This window comes from Stegodyphus dumicola, chromosome 9, assembly GCF_044657685.1.
Source record: "Stegodyphus dumicola isolate Sdum_Otavi_A_Nest chromosome 9, ASM4465768v1".
Taxonomy (NCBI): Eukaryota; Metazoa; Arthropoda; class Arachnida; order Araneae; family Eresidae; genus Stegodyphus; species Stegodyphus dumicola.
In genome coordinates this window covers 94,263,399-94,278,117 of record NC_140776.1, presented here as the reverse complement: position 1 = coordinate 94,278,117, position 14,719 = coordinate 94,263,399, and the positions used below count along the sequence as shown (strand labels likewise).

Genomic DNA, 14,719 nt, shown 5'->3' with positions numbered 1-14,719 from the left:
TAATGAAAAGTAATTTAATTTTACATTGGTTTTTAAGTACAGAGTAAGTTAGCAGGAAAAAAAATAATTTGTTTTTAATAATTCAAAACTGCCAGAGCTTGGATAATCCTTATCTTACTAACTAAAATAAATTAAGTGTTTGTACCCACATTAATGAGATGGTTGACACTGCAGATTCTTGCTTAGCTGTTCTATGTTTGGATTAATGCTAGTGAGAAAATCACAGACCACGGTCTGATTCACTCTTTTGCTGCTAAGACTAGAATGGGTAGTCCATAGGCGGGGTAATCCGTAATAGATTTCATAAAACGTCACTCTTCGGAGAAAACCGGATAGACGATTTCCGCGAATTATTTCCAAACTCTGAGATTTTCAGATATGTTGTGTGGTATACACAGTTATTTTCAGTTTTACTTTTTGTCTCTTGGAAATCGAAGTCTGCTGACTTAATTTTGAGAAACGCAAACATCCGCAAATGATTCGCACTTATTGTAAAATATGGAAACTGCGTTTTGATGTTTTATCTGTGTGATTTGTTATAATGAAAATAGTACTAGGAAATCAAGTAATGTTTGTTAATCCCTCTAGTGAGTCCTATTTTTAAAAGTTAATGGAAAACGTTTTATTTATATTGTCATTACATTGTTAGTTTATAACTATATATTCTAAATACTGATCACTTTGTATGCGTGGGATCAGAACTCTCAGAAGGTAGAATTCAGTGGCCTATTTCTGATTATTTACAAATAAGAAAACTTTAATTCAGCTATGGATTCTATATTCGAAAATAAACCTAATAAAATTAGCGTTGATCAATTAAATAACTGTTTTTAAGGTGATAATGCCTGAGGAAAAATCAGCAAATAAATACATATGGAGCCATATATCATAAATTATAATGCACTTTCATTTAATATTTAATATTTATTATCATATAATACCATAATTTATTCAAATTATATTAGTTTTGCATACATAATAAGAATAATGAAGCTTAGATTTTGAAGAAATTTAATATTTAAGTGGGTTTAAACTATGCTTATTTTAACTTAATTAAGTTCAAAGACCTTTATATTTTTAATCCTAAAATAAAATATATTTTCATGTTACGAATATTACCTTATGGTTTTATGTAAAACAAATTCAAAAAAAGGAAGATGAAAATCGTTCTTGAAATTTATGCACTGCTCTTTAAAATTCAGATGTCCTCACGTTTGTTATACTCATGTTAAATTCAAACGATTTTGTACAAAGATATACAATATATGACGTTTTTTAATTGAAAATTTTAAATTCCTTGTGTACCACATTGTATTACACAAGGCTTACAGACTTAAGTAAAAAAACAAACAACAAACACAAAATTAAATAAATTTACAAATTTACAGATGACACATAAGAGATAAAGTCATTTTATCTTAGACAAATACGTGAATTGTAACTAAATAAACTATGTAAAATGTAATATTCTCATAGTTTAACCTATAAATGAGTTCTTTTCGTCTTTCCGCTTTGAACAATAGAATAACAAATGTTCGATATTTTGCACTTTCCCGAAACTGCATGAACACAAGACTGTACTAGATAATCTAAATCCCTTCAGATATGAATTAAAGTTACCATGTCCAGTTAGAAACTAAATAGTTTCAAAATTGCAGAAAGGTGTTTACTATTTAGTCTGTAGAACGGAAGGAAAATGTAATTTAGTCAAGGAGGAATAGTAGAATTCCTGTATAATTCATTCCACTTGAGTATTGTATCATCCCTATTTTGTTTTCTTGAAAAATGACTTGGGCAGTATCATTGGAGTATTTACTTCAAGATTTGTAGCTTGTTTTGTCAACCAGTCAGCACTGTCATTTACTAGATTGCCAGTGTGGCCACGTACATGAGAAAAGATAACATCAACACCTTTATTATTAAGGCATGAGAATGGATTATTAAGGGCATGAGAAGTGACAATTAATTTATTACATGAGAAGATATTCCTAAGAGAATACAAGGATGAAAGAGAATCAGCAGAGATGAAATCGTAATTCACAACAATGAAAATCTTAATTTTTAAAACGGGATACAGTAAATAATGTGCAACTTACGTATATCTGGTCCCTCTTGAACCTTTGATGGAGGTTGGCGATGAAGGCCTCTTCTGTGAGGGGATCTAGCAGGACGGCGTCACTCGCACCAATCTCTTGATCGAGGCTCAGAACACCGACGCTCATCCTGATGACTCACACGCCGATCCTCTGTTGCAAAAGAATAGAAAATTCGAGTTAGGCTTGACTATCTCTAATCGAAATTCTAAAAATTGTAACCTTGCAGTAAATTTAAGACTTGAGAAAGCTTCACGCTGCCCTAAATTTACTCCCAGTATTGAACTCAGATATATTTAAATTTTTTAATGTTATTCAAATTTGTTTGGCTTCGCATTTTTGGTTTTTGGGTCTTATCAAGTAGGTGCTATGTTAGAGAACATTTTAACAATTATTCAGTATGTTTTGGAGTTTCACCGATCATATTCTTCCAGAACTAATCTAGTTTACCTACCTCAATGCTGACATGAATAAAAAATATAAATCAATGAATCTTAGAGAGTATACGTGAAATGCTCTTTAATATTATAATTGAAATGAAACTGCAAACAAGCAGTCAAAATAAAGTTGGTACAAAATTGAATATTCCTGAAGCTAAATTTTTAAATATGATTTTCCGCATTTCATTTTCGCTTCTCTCTCTTCTTATAGCCGCTGTGGCCGCACTTCTGTATTATTGCAAATACGTCAAAAATGTAAAGTCTATTTTAAGGAAGGAAATATCCTTTGACGCTATTTGGCTATTTCCCAATTAAAAATGTTTTATTATGAAAAAAGGCTATTCAACTTGCCACGATTACAGCTAGATCTTCACGAACTGTCAACGGTTAATAATGGTTATTAATGGTTAATATCTATGATGTCAATCAGCATCGAAATTATATATATATGCAGGGTGTCTATAATTACTGTCTATAATTACTGAACCCTAATTAAAAGCTGCCTACAACCATTAATCAGAAAATTTTGAAATTTTGCGGCGGACAGAATGTGGAATGCGAATGTCTTTCAGAAAAAAAAAAAAAAAAAAAAAAAAAAATAGCGTCACCAGAGGGACTTTTACTTTAAAAACCTGTGGTAATGTGGTAAAAATGCAAATCTTTGCCGACATCATGCAGCTGCTATCATGAAACCTAGAAACGTTCGCTGAGATTTTGTTTTCAATTCGCATGTTGTTCACAATGACGATAAGTTTACGAGATCTTGCTTTGTTAATAAAAATGTTCTACCAAAGCAGTAATTCCGCAGTAGCTGCTCTACGAGAATTTCGGACTTTGAAAGGAATTCTAATAGGTCCAGTGAATGTTAAAAAACTTCGAAAAAAGATAATGTAATTTGAAAGAACAGGATCGTTTTCCGTTCGTCCTGGAAGAGAATGAAAACCTGTTTCTGCAGAAGCAGTACAGGAGGTTGCGCTTCAGGTCGTAGCTTCAAACTTTCAGACAAGCACCAGTATCCGGCGTATAGCAGAGGCGATGGATAGACAACTTTTAACTGTCCGTAAGATCTTAAAGAATATCCTCCAATATTTTACCCTTACTCATTACACCTTAACCTTTAACCTGATATTACCCCTTAACTTTCATTAATGCAGCAGTTACTTCCACATAGTTTTGACACTCGACTCCGGTTCTCACTTCAGTTTGTTGCGTTACCTCTATCAGTTCCTTGTAAAACCCTTAGATGGCGCAATACTCGTTTGCTCTTTAAAACAATGTAGAACTATTAAAGCAGAATTTAAGGATCAGTTTTTTGCGAATACTTCAAAAATGGTGAAGAAATCTGCCAAAATTGATAGCAGTTTCTTGAAAACACGTTTCCGAAATAAGATCGATAACAAAGCAAGTAAAAGTAACTGATAATAAAGCAAGTATCACTTCTTACTCTAATCGTTACATGGTGCCATGTTAATTCTACAGGCTTCGAGACTTCACTTTGAACCAAAGTAAGAGAAAAATCTTTGTCTACCTGAGATTTCAAGAAAACTACTCCCTTTTCGTAAATAAAGACTTTTCGTTCTGCGTAAGTCGGGCTATGCCGGATACTTCATCTACTAAAAATAAATTCATAATTGTTTTGGAGCAGGAAGAATCCCCCTCTCAAAAAGGAAACAATAAATCAAAGGCAAAAAATGCATTGCATTATTTTTTGTAACATCAGTTAATAGAACTGGTGACACACACACAAAAGTCAGCTATGTTTCTGAGCTATAGATTGAATAATAAGACCAAAATATTTTAAACTAACAAATTAAGCAAAAGGAAGTAGTTAAGCTGTTCCCAGTTTAAAAGAAGGCATCTCGCATTTACATTATTATGGAAAAAATTAACATCATATCTCCACAGTTTGTTCATTCAAAGCATAGGGACAATAGATAGTGTTCCGAAGCTTAAGCTACTGCATTGTTGGACTAATGAAGTGTTCGTATAATGGCAAATTAAATAAAAAATACTTTTAACAGAAAAGCTCAGAGCATTAGTATTTGAATAGGTATTAGGAATATGATTCTGATGTGAGGTTCCAACCTTTTATCTAACAGCAAAGTGTGCAGGAACCTCGCGAATACTCAAGAGAATAATCGCTTTATGCCAGAAACAGATACGTAAAATTCAAGAAGGGTTAATTCCCCTTTATTTCTCAAAATAAAAATTTAACAGCTGGTCCCTTTCTCGAGACGTAGAGCAAAGCCTCGACTTGGGTCTCGAACTCAAAGCAATAAGAAACGCAATTTAACTAAAGCTTAACTAAAAGATATAGCCGAAGCTATCAAGATTTCTAAGTAATTAGCCCCTAAATATGAACTAGGCTGGCGAAGCTATTAAGGGATACGGCCGAGCGTACTAATAGCTTAGAGAGAGTGTAGCCAAGGGGTGAATTAGGCTAGTTAGAATCTCTGGCTCTCTGACGATGTCGATGGAACTTTGATTTAAATTTGCTCATCTCCATTAACCGCGATTCTAAAAAAAACATTCTGGTAGGAAATCGTAAGCTGAAATTAGGAGGACCAGGAAAGCAGCTTTAACTAAATATAACTGTTAAAAAACTTAGGGTAAACCTTACACTGAAATTAGTAGGTTTATACAGCTTACACTATATTTTGATGTGATATGTTTAGAAAACAGATAAATAAACAAATATATAAATGATTTTTATATTATGTTTTTTCCAACTTAAGAAAATTCGTGAAAGGACTTATAACTGTGAAGGTAGACAATCCTCTTTAAGAAATTTGTTTATTCATAAAAGTGCATATCAAAATTCTAAGTAAATCATTAACAACTAAACCTAAAGAAAAGTTAAATGTAACATGACAATTTCCTTTTCAAAATCTTTGGATATATTTAAAACACATAATGATTTATTAAATTTCCCTCATGTCATTTCTAAATATTAACCACACGCTTCTTTAATTTACTGATTTTCTCTGATGTCATTTTTCCGTGACCTGTTCCTTAGTTTATTTCATTGCTTATTTTTCAGTTTTGACGCTTTTAATAGTTTTAGCCTTTTAAGCTAACGTTTACTGATTTCTTTAATGGCCTGGAGTTTCCAATCTTTTCTTGATACAAATAATATTTACGCTTTTCCTTTATCTAACTCTTGACAAGGGACAGACTCACGTACCTAGAGGTTTTATATTTTGCAGTATTAGAATTTTAATCCTTATGTGACACGAAATTCCTTTTGATAAAAGTTCTTAGTAGCCTAGAAACTGGTTATGTACCTGAATGTTTTGCATCTTTATTTTAAAATTTACGCTGCATTAGATGAAATAATAATTTTATAAATAAAAACTGTACCTAAAAATAGCTACTTACAAAAGCAGCAGAAATACTAGATAAAAATAATAAATTGCAATACATCTGATCCAAGTCACAGCTGACTAAAGTCGTCTCTAGCGAGTTGATAAGAGTGAAATATTGTTGGTTACACTGCTGAATAGGAAACAAAAGCGGCGAATGTTCTTTCAAAGCAATAATTTTTCTCTAACAAATTGATATTGTTTTCCCAATTTTGTAAGCCATTTATAAAGAATTTTTTTATAATTTTTTTAAATTTATATTTTTTAATTAAATTTTTTATAATACTAGAGAACTTAATACACCACAACACTGGAATCATTATAAGAGTTAAAAACACAGTTCAAAGACTCACGCATTAGCAAATGCACCTAACAAGCCAAAATATTACCGAGTGCATTGACTATATGTCTAAAATCTGTAAGCCCTTTGTAAAAATACAAGAAGGTAAAAATAGAGATGCTTCATAAAACGGGAGTACATTTGATTTATATTCTTAAAACATATTATCTTCTGACTCATTCATATTTGATACGATGTAAAATTTCTTTATGATGTCTTCAGTTATACATTGTACTTAGCACATCCATAAATTTATAAAATACTTCCTGTAACTTTTTCTACACTAAGTAATATCGACATTTTTATAGTAAACTACTAAGTAAAGTAGAATTTCTTTTAACTAGCAGCAATAGGATTGAGCTGATTCCGAATGAAGGATCTTTCCGGAAAGTTGAATATATATTTCTAGAACTTATTTGTTTATACTTTTGTTATAACATTTATAAAACTACAGTATGCCAAGTCCGTAGGTCATTTGTTTGATATATGAGCCACAATTAAAAAAATAACATCTAAAATCGTGTGTATTATTTAAAATTAAAATACAAACATAATTTTAGATTTCAAGAAAATACAATTTTAATGTTATGGTACTTATTATCACATGGAAGTCAAACACCTACTTACAAGACTGTCGCCGTAAGATTTCGGCCACATTTGTCTGTTTTAAAACCAATAAAATCTTCGACACTCGAATCGTCATCTATGAATATGAACATAGGCCATAATTTAGTGCAGAAGCGATTGTATCTTTCCAAACCAGAGACAAACTAGAGCTAACGTCTTTTTATGTAAATGATTTCTGAAAGTCATGGACACTCTCTTCAAAGGTTATACATTGACGCATAAAAATGGATTGGTAATTCACCTTCATATTCCGGATAATCCATTGGTTGTATAAGACTTGTAAGGGTTGTAAAAATATAACACAAATATTTTCCACATCTAAGTAGTCAGACAGATTGTTAGCCCATTACTTACTCTCATAAAACTTTTGAGTTTTGAGTTTAGACTTTCAAAACTGTATAGCCAGTTAATTGAATGCCAATTGTGAGGGACTATACTGAATCTGCTTAATAGCCCGTTATGAATTACATTGCTGGAATTCATTTAACTTTGAAATTAGGTACATAACAACTGTTTAAATTGTAAAAGATGCCGTGCTGCCAATGACAGATAGTTTACAGGCATAGAAAAATCAAATTTAGTCATACATTTAATGTTTTATGACGAAAGGAGATAGGGAAAACGAAAGTTTTCGTGGTTTTTGTCTTATATAATATACTTGTAAATACATTAATTCTTAGGATAAAATATTTTCAACGAGGGTGTCTTTACTGTGAATACCTCCTCATTCGCAAATAGTTAAAAAAGCATTTTCTTATAATTAGTACACTGCGGACCAGAAGCATCAAACTCAGCTTTCAGTACACACTGAAGACTACATAATCGGAAATTTCTATCACCTATTACAGAAACAACTGATCTAACTGACTATGCCGTTACCTGCTGATGTGTTCAAAACAATGAACTACGACAATAAAGTTGAGAATAATGCATCATGAATGTAGACATTTGAGAATTCGTTTTAGATTAAATTCGAAAGCTTAAGTTAATAATTTTGTATTAACATTTATAAAACAACATTTATTTATAAAATAACATCTTTTAAATAACTTGTAAGGAAAAATTATATAACTAAGACTATCTGTCCTAAGATTGCTAAACCTTCTAATATATTTTTAAAATGATCTTTGCACATCGACCGTGTTCAAATTAAACACAAAATTTACTTTTGCACTATTTTCTGCGGCAAGTAAAACAATACTAGAAACACATGTATTATCAAAATCTTACAAATCCCAGAACAAAATTCTGGATTGTTAAAATATCAAACATCAGGAAGATACTCGAAAAGAAGTATCAATAAATTATGGAACATCCAATTTCTCTGCTCTTACCGAAGCATTATTTGAGAAAATATTTAGTTACTTAATTTTAAATACATTATTTAATGAATCAATTTCGTCTTCTCAAGTAATTGAAAATAAATCTAGATCAAGATAAGCAAATTATAATTATCGAACATTCAAATAATAAGCAAATCTTATCTTCATTTTTGAAAGCATTACATTTAATACAGACGATAAATATCATTTTAATAACATTATCAGACAAAATAAATATTTAAATAAAATTAATATTTAGTTGAAATCTCTTGATTTAATATGAATTTCACTACACTCATTGCATTTGCTAAATAAAGTATCTTCATTTCACACGTTTTATTTAATCTATTATTGAAATAAACCTAATAATGCAAAAGTTGAAAAGTAAATTACAGAATAAGAATGACTCAGTAAAGAATATATTTTAAATTAAAGCTTAAAGAAGGAAATATTTTCTTGACAAATATTTTATGACATAATATTCATATCTGTCGACTTCGCAAATTATTTGATCTCTCTTTCATTGCAGAGGTTTTTGTTTTGATTCTGTATTTAAACTTTACTGCCTAACATTGAACGATATATTAATGTTTTATTTCTCCTTTCGGTAATATGCAATGAATTAACTCTGTATGATGAAAATCATTTTTGCCTATTATTTATATCATAATGGAATATGTTTATTTAAATGCATTTTTTAAGTTTTGCCATTTCTTCTTAATTGATTTAAATTAACTGTTTTTTCTTGAGTTTTTCCCAGTAACGTAAGAATTTTGTTCAGGATTTTTTATTTAGGAAGCCCTTTCGGCACACAATATCATTTGACTTTATTTCATCGTTGGCTAAATACGAATTATATTTAACATCATGAGAAACCGACACATTGTTTCTCTGTGAAATAAATATAGTACATAATAAAAGAAATAACAAAAGCAAGTAAAATTTTCTCTCTCTGAGAAGACTATATAAGATTTCAGATGATTTTGATTCTTTATGTTATTTTTTCAGTTGATTATTTTTAGTAGTGGTATTTGTTTACGTTCTGTGAAATAATTTCTGCTTTTACAGGTTGTTGTTTTAGGGAGACAGTGATGAGGAGAAATTTCACTCTATTATCATTCAAATTGCTTAATACTTTGGCGCAGAAAGTAGATTTTGCGACTGGAAATTCAAAGATTACAACGCCAATATGATAATGATAGTGCACTAATCTAATATAACTATATCGTACAGATATAATAAGTATGAAGAATAGAAATGCCATTTAATTCGCAGAACTCTTTTATTTATTAAGACACAATAACACACCGAACAAATACTAGTTCAGAAGTCAAACAACAAAAATCAGCGTTATATTTTCAAATTTTCACAGGACTAGTTTTGATGGTTTTACCGAACCAGCATCCTCAGCTGCAAAAGCGCAAATGAACGAGATAGGATATCATGATTAGATAAGATAAGAAAGCCTGGACAAGAAAAAGTAAGTGGCGCCATCTGTTGATGAAACCAGAACTAAAACATAATTTCTTTAAAGGCCGAAGGCAAAGATGGATTGGAATTAGGATCGTTAACTAGAACAGAAAGATTTTTTTGAATGTGAAATGCCTCTAGAAAATCCAGTTCTCGATGGAAGATGTTTTTTGAATAATTTTGGCAGCAGAAAAATTGAAAGTGTGATTTCCGGACCAACAATGTTGGGCAACAGAAGACTTCTGTGTTTCCTTTTTTCTAACATATGCCTCATATTCCTTGACGCGAAATTTTAAGGCTCTCTTAGTTTGGCCAATGTAAATTAAACCACACTGGCAAGGAATCCTATAAATACCCCACATATTTTATCTTTTATTTATCTTTCACACATAATCACACATAATCACATAACACATAATCTTTTATTTATCTTTCACATCACAAAAGCATAATCCTTATCGGTTTAATTAAAAAAACCCATACATCTAATAAATTCATACATACGTGTAGTTAAAAGAAACTCACACATACACAATATTTTGAAAAATTAGTAATATTAATATTTTGTTAATTAATAACTTAGTTAACTAATATTTTGTTAGCATTTAAGTCCTTACGGTAATATAAAAGAAGGTTTGTAATACATATGTATTTCTGGATATATATGCATTTCAGCACATAATTTCTCCAGACATATGTGTTCTACAAGAGAATCCGCAATGCCAAGTTCCAATTAAAAAAATGGCTGTTAAATTTAATTTTTTTTCTAAAACTATAGCAAAATATTTCTTATCTTTTCTTTTCCCTTTTCTTTTTTTGGTGGGTTGAGGGGAATTGAAATCAAAGAATATGTTTTTTAAAAGAAAATATATTTTATTTTTAATGGATGATAACAAGTTTTTGTTTATATTTTAACTTATGACGTCCTTGATGTGGTTGTAAGAAATACATTAAAGAAAACTAGGCGTGAATGTGAAATGCATGAGAGCAAAGTAGGCGTTAATTGAAATCAGTTTGAAATGTTAGATTAGATTTTATTTCAAGCTTCGGTTTAGTATATTAATTATGTAGTAAATGTTTATTGAAACTAAGTTAGCTGAAGAATTCCTAAAAATTGCATGAGAATTTTACTTTCAAATATTTATAATTACCAAACTTCCCCTTTCGGTGTAGTGGTGAGTGCTCCTGGCTGCTACATCGTTCGCTGGGTTCGAATTCTGAAACACGGATGTTTGTAAGAGCATGATGCCTATGCGGTATGAGGACACTTTAAACACAGGGGAAACCGAGCGTTCTCTCGACTGGTTACATGGTGGTAAAAAGTCCCTCTCCTCGACCTTCAGACTCCTTTCCCTTCGACACCTCTAGCGTCTTCACAGCTATTTTGCGCATGCACAAAAGGTATTACGGTTGGATGGATAGCCCCCTGCAAAGTAATTTTCTTGTAAAGTTCTTTGTTCAAGGCCCGTGTCAACACAGACACAATAGTGTGCTTCTTGCCATGATAAAATTCGTATACTTGTTCTGATTATGTCAGACAAATGAGAAAAGCCATAAAAACTTGATTACTAAGTTTTTACTGATATTGGCTCTACCAGTACTGAGTCACATAATATTTTATAAATATAATTTTCCCCGAATGGTTACACATATCTTGTTATCGGGGAAAGACATAATTACATAGGTTACCATGTTTCTAACATAAATGTGCTCAGAACGTAGATGGAATATGGTATTTTTAATCTCTAATCTTAAAATTATAATCGTGATTCATTGGGTGAATATATTGCTTTGAACATAATAAGTGACTGAAATGTAATATTTATTTTCCAAAATAATTTTAATCTAGTGTTTGTAATCAAGAAGCATTTTCTTACACAAACAATATGAATCATAGACAAAAATACTGAAAGTGTTTTATAATACATGTAAAAATTTCAACTTAAAGTGTATTTTATATTATAACTGCCAAATGAAATAACTGCCAACTACCATATCTAATTTCTGCAATCTAAAAGTGCAAGTTTCCGGGAATATAATAACTGCTTCAAAAGCACCCGATGACATTTCCAATTTCACACACTTAACAGGCCTCATAATTTAAAAAGAACAAAAGAAGAACTGAGATATTTAAGAATATTAAAAATTAATTTTAAAATTTAAGGGAACATTTTAAAATAATTTAAAAAGAACATTAAATTTATTAACATTAAATAATGTCTGAAAAATAAAATGGCAAAGCAAAATATATTAATATGTTTAATTATACACTAAGGTGAAAACTGTGTAGTTTACATTATTTGTGAGGTTTGACTTGGTCAATTATTTATTTTATTTGCAACAAGAGAGAAATTTTATTAAGTTGCAAGTTGATCATAGTATTACATAATAGTTTAAATGTATTAACATTATTTAAAAAATTAAATGATGTAATTTTATCTTATTATTGTATTCAATGTCAAAAGCTGGAAATTTCGGACGTTCCTTAGTCCAAATTAATTAATTAATGCAGCAGATTTCTTTCTTGCTTCTGAATTTTTTTTAGGTTGAATCAATTGAAATAATGTCTTAAGTCTATGGGGTGCGAATCTCTTTGAAAATAACATGTCAATTTCACAAAGTGACATTTTTAGATTCCCGAATCTTGTGCTTCTACTTAAATTACATTTAAATTTTAAAAGTGGGAATGGCACCGATTAAATTAGATATTTCATAAATGATTCAGTAAAGCTCTGCTTTCTTTTATTCAGAAAGTTATTAAATAAGAAAAACTGAGTATAAAATAAAAACGTTCAGTCGCATACTAATTTTTTTTCCTGGAAAATAGTTCAATTTAAAATTTTTACTTCATTGTGCAGAGAAATGGACGTATTGTAATCGCGAAAAATTTAGGATATCATTTTCAAGGAAAGTATACATTTCAATCTTATGCTTTTATACATTTTACGACTTTTAATGAAGATGTTTTCAGTTTTTATGTATTTTTGCTTTACCGTGAAGTGAGATCTGAATTAATTTTGAATGAGAACAAAGAATTGTTAGCACATTGCGCTACTCATAAGAATAACAAACAACTTACTACCATAGTGTTGATGTTCTTAGAACATGTAAATGCCATCTGGTTAGCAGAAAAAACGTTATTTTAGTGGTATACCACAACTTTACGAAAAAAGACTTCTAATTTTATAATTATTACTTGTAATGGCAACATATAAGATATCTAATGATCCAATTCGCGTCTAGTGAATGAATTATATAGACTTCCGTATGTTTTATAAATTGTGGATGGAAATATAGGAATTCTGGTAAGTAATGTTCGTACCTCTAATTACAGTTTCTACACGTGATGCACTATCTCTCATCATTTTTATTTATTATATCCGGCAAAATGCGTATGGTGTAACAGTAAAAACATTCTTCGTGTTGTATTTCAAAATGTTACATTATTCTTCATTTGAATGTAAAACGTTTTACATTATTATAAAATCTACTACTACTATTTTAGTTTTCAGCGTACTTCTATCAAAATAAAATGGGACTATTAATAAAGACATGTAAATCAGAAGAACTGTATCTCGTATCGTAATATCATACAGCATCGTGTATCGTAAGAACATATCTTCCTGTATATCGAGTAAAAGTATTAAGAATTATTTTATATTTCTAAGTGATCACTTTAAATGAAAACTGAAATATTTTTTAGTTGGCCTGAACTTTTCATTTTACTCAAAAACTGTTTCATTCCTCTCAAAGTCGTGCATATTCTCAAAGTCGTGCATATCTAATATTTAGTTTCAGTACTTGAACATTTCTGAAAACCAAAATATTACTTCTACTGATATGCAATTTAACCACCTTTGATCTAGAGAAATTTGGAAAAAAATTCGATGTTACACAAGAGGATTATAAACAAGATAAACGAGATAAATTTCTCAAGAAATTTTATGATTTATAAATTAAATGTCTAACATTCACAGAAAATAACGCCTTGCAAATATTGTTTTCGAGAATTCCATACGATTGATATCAATGTTTGATAGCTATAATATATATATATATCTTAAAAATGTAAATGAAGATTCTATTCTTCGTTTGGTAAAAAGAAATCATATAATTTGCTTGAAGAATTAATAATAAGGAATTAAAAATAAATTCCTAATAGGACGACAGCATTGTTGTTAATAAAAGTTCGCAGTTATATTTCTTCACAAAAGGAGCTTGCGAAAGATTGAAGAAAATGTTTTCAAAATCGGGCAGTAAATTTTATTTAATGATGTCTATTATTGCATTGAGAAAAGATGTTCTGATAAAAGCAGTATGATGAATGTGAATTGAAAGGAATTTCTAGTTAATTATCACATAATTCCTGCTTTTTTTGCACAGATCAAATACGTTCCTTGAAATGAAATATTAAGCTCTAAATTTCCTCTTCAAATATTTCTAGTACATGCATGTTCAGGAGTAAAAGTAATTAAGTATTGCATGCATAAATATAAATTTACATCGTTTTAAAATTTTAATTTTCAAACGCTCACACTTTAATAATAATTCTGGTTTTATTTAGTTAATAGACTGCAAAAGTTTACTAAAAAAACAGGAATTTCGTAGAATATTAAAATGAGTTTCGCGCCAAATAAATCAGCTATTTTTGTTGTTGTTGTGTCTTATCTCACTTGTCTGACAGTAAGATCAGAAAAGGCCCCCGAAATTCTTCGTGGAAAGGAGTGCAAGATTGCGCCTGTCGTTGAGAACAGTCTTCATCATACAGTATGAATTTTCTCAGTTCCATCCCCAATTTTGATAGAGAGCACCCCAGGGAACCGCGCCCTAGGGTCTTCCACCCCTCTTTTCCTATCACCAGCCTCTCGAGAGGACTTCCGGCTCGCCACATTTTGGAGTGCCCCCCATGTCGCACAGACACTTAGCTTAGGTTCTCTAGATTGACAACAAATCCACTATTCTGCTAAGTTTCAAATGTAAACAAATGTGGCTGCTATGGCCAAGGTATGGTAAGCTGCTTAGCCGCACTTAAGGAACTTTTAAATTGTTGATAATTCTGCAATTA

The 14,719-nt window shown here is 30.5% G+C and overlaps 2 long non-coding RNA genes across 2 annotated transcripts in view; one reads left to right on the top strand and one right to left on the bottom strand.

The window, feature by feature from the left end:
- Nucleotides 1-14,719, bottom strand: part of LOC146995417 (uncharacterized) — a 254,224-nt gene that overhangs the window by 29,417 nt on the left and 210,088 nt on the right. Inside the window, exon 2 of the long non-coding RNA XR_015043035.1 lies at nt 2,097-2,246. This is a non-coding gene — a long non-coding RNA (uncharacterized LOC146995417). The remainder of the gene's footprint in view (nt 1-2,096; nt 2,247-14,719) is intronic.
- Nucleotides 1-14,719, top strand: part of LOC146995418 (uncharacterized) — a 294,157-nt gene that overhangs the window by 120,030 nt on the left and 159,408 nt on the right. The gene's annotated exons all lie outside the window — the stretch shown is intronic.